We start from the raw sequence: 5,708 nt of genomic DNA, 5'->3' as shown, positions 1-5,708 counted from the left end.
CGTATATAAGCATATAAAATGCTTGTCAAGCCACTGTGGGCATCCAATCGTATCATATCGGCCTCTCGGACATCATCATCATCACGTGACAAGTGATCGATGTGTGGTAGTGCGTATATAACGTCGCGTACCTTCCCTTACCGCATATATAACACATAATATACGCCTATATAACGCCTGGGGAGGGGGGACATAAGTCTCTGTGTGTGTATATATATATAAAGAAATGCATGAATATGATAAAAGTATATCCTGAATCTGTCGGAGTGACATAAGGTCGTTATAGCTTTGAACATCGTTATGTGACAGCATTTTCGTTAACAAATGACTCTATGAATCACTCTGAATCTGAATAAGGACTTACTGGAAATAAAATTCCAGATCATGAATCAACATGGACATCCGTGGCTGCTAAGAATGGATTCATTATGGAGTAACGTTACGTTTACGTTCCGTTCATAAGGATCATGCCAAAAGAAAGAAAGTTACCCTTAACATACCTCAAGTCGTCCAAAATCCAACAACGAGCTTATCACAACTAAAGCCCCAATCCTATAACAAAGGAATACATATACAGCTTAGATTGCACTAGTATATCACGTATATCAATGATAACTCGATTCTAAAGTGAAACGAGCAGCATTTCCCCTATTTCTTAATCATCACCACAAAGCCCACAACCAACAATCAACACAACAACTTCATATGATCTTCCTTAATTAAAATCATATCCACAACATTTAAAGATATACAATTGAAGGGCCCGATATACGCTTGCATACAACACTTATACACTTTCTTCTTCCAAATACACCAAGTATAACAACCTCAACACATTCTCAACATCAACTATTACCCCACAACAAGATTTTTGCTCAAAACACACTAAAAATCATGGCTCAAATTATATTACAACTCAAAACAACATCAAGTTCATGTTTGAACCTTTCCTCCAATTTCTTCCTCTCAAACCCTAGCATAACTATCACATAAACTCATAAACATGGAAATAAGATGAAATCTTACCTCAAGAGCTCAGGAACACTTCAATTCCAAGATTACATCACTTTGAAGTATCCTCCAAAGCTTCTACAAGAAGGAGAACAAGCTTCAACAATACTTTGAAAACTTTTAGCACTTGATTCTCACTTTGATTGTAGCATCCCCTTTGGGAGGATACCACTTACGAAACAAAAGCTAATTTAATACTTAAAACATTTAGAAGAAATTTATGCCAAAAGATATTCACAAAATATATAATAGCGGAAATAGGCCCATGCGAAAAAGGGTTGAATGTGCGACATTTTTTTTTCTATTATACCCTCTGAAAAATTTCTTAGATGAAATACAATATCAGAGTATCAATTTAAAATGGTAACGCCCTCCTCAAATAGTCAATACATTTAAGAAACTTCGTTTTAAAATCATATTTTCAAATCAACACCACTGCAGGTCCATAAGATACACGAAACCCAAACTTGCGATTATCACAGAAAACTAGTATCTTCCTTTGTACATAATTACAAGGCAAAATATAAACCCAGTACATGCCATGACTTGCGTTGAAAGCACACCCTAAAACAGCAAAACAAGTCACCAAGTTCAAGTTACAAGCATATGGTCTTGTGTCCAACAAGCCTCCAAAATTTCATACATAAGTGTTACATATGGATCATGTACAAGTCCCCAAAATTTTACAAGACCTAGATGCATATACAAATTTGATCTTCACTAAGGCTCCCAAAAAGTCTACTCCAAATGGCCATCTTCAAATCTCTTCCTGTACATTACCTACGATAGAAAACAACTATCGCTAAGCATAAAGCTTAGTGGTGTATAAACTTTGGGCTTGGAGCCATTAGATTTTCCAATTCCCTTATCTGTCCTAGGTAGCTCAATAAGATAATAATAAATCAAGTATATCAAAGTATCAAATATCAAACCTTGAAGAGTTTCCAAATGTCGAAATCAATATTTGAAGGCTCAAGTGTCAAGAAAGCTTATATATCAATTCAAGAGAGTTTGTCAAATAACCAATTTCGCCCAATATGTACGTCATGCCATCACACCAAGCACAATCAATTTCAAGATGGACCGAAGCCCCAAATCAAGAAGGGTCGTCACCCAATAATCAAGAGAATCAAGAGCCATGTTTAAAGTGGCTTTCCACTCATACTCGAGAATGGATAAAAGTCCATCATCAAGACGAAATGTAAATCCAAAATCAAGATGGGCAAGATCCGAATCAAGAGGCGTGCCGATATCGATGACAAAGTCACTGTAACAAGAAGGACAAAGTCCCAACAAGAATGCAAAATGATCAAGCAATTCGTACAAGTGGGCGATTTAGCGAATGTTTTGCAATACTTGAGATAATAGCCATACAATGATATAAGATGAAGAGTAAGGAAACAACCAATCAAGATACTTCAAAACTTCCAGAAAATAAAGATATTCCAAGTTCAATTTTATACACAAACCTTGGTGTTTTACCGCACAACAAGTTCTACCACAACTCGAGGAGTTCAAATCGTCTACCCATAGACCAACCAAAGTCCACTTCGTCAAACAATTCCTCTTAGCTTGTACATGAGCATATATAACTTAAATACACAATCAAATATCTACTTAAGTTCAATGGTTTCAGCATGTCGAAACTAAACATGAAATCAGTGAAAATCACCCTAAACTATCAAACAGAATTTCGGACAAGATTACCGTCTTGTATTGTCGCCGCCTCAAAAGGGTAAACAGCAAAATTAGACTTTGTGGCCTGAATGAAAGTTGTAGATATATGTCTTGGGGTTTCAGAAAAATTTAAATCACTCCTATAGCAGTTTTTTACTACAAGATATGCTCAAAATACTAACAGTAGTACATGTAGGGTTTGCAAAACAGAAATCTGGGCAGAGTAAATACAAGAAAAAAAAAGGGTTTTGGAGCCTGAACGAAAGTTGTAGGGCTATGAAATAGCTTTCTAGAACATCTTGGATCACTTAAAACTAAATTTTATACAAGGAGATATGCAGAAAACATTAACAACTGTCCAGTTCAAAACAGGTTCTGAACTTACCTCAATCGTGTGGAGTTATTTGTGGCTCAACCAAAACAAGTCTTGATGATTGATTTAGAGGATGAAGACTATGAGAGGAGAGAGGTTTTGGTGTTTTATTTCCTTGGAGAAAACGAAATTGGAGGTGGTGGAGAGGATAAGAGCCCCAAAAAGATATTATATACTCCCTAGGATAAGGATGAAGGAAAAATAATAAAATAAAATAAAAAGGTGGCTTCCCACTTTTATATATATCTAATCCATTTAATAATTTACTAAAAAAATCATAGTAGAAGAAGTTTATATAACTACACCATAACACTTCAAACAAGTTTTAAATATCATCAAGTTCACATTCAGGAAGTGCGAAGTAAAATATACCCTTACTATCAAGATATGGTCAATCGAAAATTCAAGAGTTATTTTAGAAATTCGGGGTGTTACATTGATGTTTGATCTTTACTTGGGGAATGATTGAATATGATGGGAGAGGGTTTCTAGAGCTTCTATGAACTTAGGGTTGAGTTAAAAGAACTTTAAAATGAAGAGGGGTTGTCACACCCCTTTTTTGGGCCCCGCGCGATAAACGCACAAAGGTTTTATTATGAAAGGGTTTTTCCAATTGAAGTGACGGTTTTGAAAAGGGATTATTTTATTTTACAGAGTCGCCACTTGGAATTGAGTTTTGGTGTTCCAAGTCACCTTATGAATCCCTAATCAAAAGGAAATGACTCTTTTATTATGGTCCGCGAAAACAGAAGACCGGGTAAGGAATTCTGTTGACCGGGGAGAAGGTGTTAGGCATTCCCCGAGTCCCGTGGTTCTAGCACGGTCGCTTTATCGACTTATACTTAGCTTAAATCAATTTTGGATATATTATGTATCCGAGCCTTGATTTGCTCGTACTTTTTATTGTTGAACTTTTATTAGTCTTAACCCGGATGCGTAACCGCATTCCGGATCTTTTAAGTGTCTCAAAATAAGATGTGTAACCGCATTCTCAATCAAAACAAGATTAATTATTAAAACGAGATTGGCCAAGGTGCGTAACCACATCCTTGAGTTGTTTAAAGCGTCTCGAAATAAGATGCGTAACCGCATTCTTAATCGAAATAAACATCTTGAAATGTGCATAAAGCTCGTCTAGCGTTAAAAGCAATTATTTATCTCTAAAATCCGAGACTTAATTTTATTAATTTCACTCTTTCGACAACGGGTTTTGAAACATGTTCGCAACCCATCTCACTCCCTTACAATTGGTTTTACCACTCTTTTCTTTTATACTTGACAACAAAATTTGAAATAAATTCGCATCTCATCTCGCTCATCTCGCACTAAAAATTAATTAATTGGGCCTTAAACTTATGTATAGGCCCTAACTTATTCTTTTCCGCGTTTTAAATCCGCAACTCAAAGCCAATTCATCTCAACAAATTAATCACGGCTAAATATTTATTAAAGAAACAGAAACCAAATGACTTAAACACTCAAGTCTCAAATGATCGTTCACCAAGCTCGAATAACAGCTAATCAAATGACAAAACATGATATTAAATTCACTCTTTGGCTAAAACACTATCTGTTTCTTTATTCTTCTTTTACTAGTGTTTGCCAATGATATCAATATCTTACCTTTAACTTTTATAAACAGTGAACTAAATACCAAGCAAATTAACCCCTACGTACAATTTTACTTTCAAAAGCAAGCAAAGAAACCAAAACTCAAAAATCTGATTTTTTATCCCCAAACCCAAATAGGCTATGTTAAATCTAAAGCACCCCACAGGCCGAAGATCCAATTTATATCAAAACAAACGATTTTACATGCTTTCACATTCATAACACAGCACCCAAAACGAACTTTTGTAATTTAAACATTAACTATAGTCATGCAAAGACTTTAATTAACTAGAAACAATATTAAACACAATGAAAATCCAAGGAAAGAATAGACCTTCATTTTTAGCAAAAATAACGTCTTTATTGTATTGAATGAATCTTCTAAATAAACAGCTACATCAACTCCGACCATCGGAACTTTGACGTGAAATGAAACCGTAGAGGAAACCTCGAACCGTGGACGACAACCTCAAACGACCTCTCAAACCAGAAAGCTTAGAACTTGACCACAAATGGACTGTTTTGGATGAACTCGACTTTGACCTCTTCAAGGAAGCTATTTTGGAGTAAAGACGGTTCTGTGTGATGGTATTCAGGGTGATTTTGGGCGGTGGCTGTTTGGACTGGTTTTCATGATGTTCCTTTTTTTGAGTTATGGCTAGTGGTTTGATGGTGTTTGGTTGACGACGTGGCGTCGGAGAAGAAGAACGAAGGAAATGGCTTCTTATTGTAGAGCTCACATGGTTGTTGATGGGTGTTTGTAGTGTGCGGCTGATTTCTTCAGGTTAGGATCTTAGTCTAGGTTTAGGTCATAATCTTTATATATATATATATATATATATATATATATTGTGCATAGGTACATGAAAAAGGCTTTGGGTAATGAGCCTTGAAAAGTGGGTGCAGATGCGTTTTTTTCTTCTTTTTTTTTTAATGGAAAAAGGCATTTTTTTTTTATTGTTTTGTTATTATTTAAAGAAAAAGTACATAAAAGGGTGCATGTGATATGCGTGTGTAGATGCAAAAGATTAAAATT

General features: G+C 35.5%; 1 long non-coding RNA gene across 1 annotated transcript; it reads right to left on the bottom strand.

Moving 5' to 3' along the window:
- Positions 1-248: 248 nt before the first annotated feature.
- Positions 249-2,688, bottom strand: LOC132034248 (uncharacterized). Its single transcript, XR_009409005.1, has 2 exons — positions 1,027-2,688; positions 249-552 (listed from the first exon to the last, which is right to left on the bottom strand). It is a non-coding gene; the product is annotated as an uncharacterized LOC132034248 (long non-coding RNA).
- Between the last annotated feature and the right edge of the window lie 3,020 nt (positions 2,689-5,708).

Source organism: Lycium ferocissimum, chromosome 10 (assembly GCF_029784015.1).
Source record: "Lycium ferocissimum isolate CSIRO_LF1 chromosome 10, AGI_CSIRO_Lferr_CH_V1, whole genome shotgun sequence".
NCBI classification, from domain to species: Eukaryota; Viridiplantae; Streptophyta; class Magnoliopsida; order Solanales; family Solanaceae; genus Lycium; species Lycium ferocissimum.
Note: the sequence above shows the minus strand (reverse complement) of the source record. Positions and strands in the feature narration are given on the sequence as shown.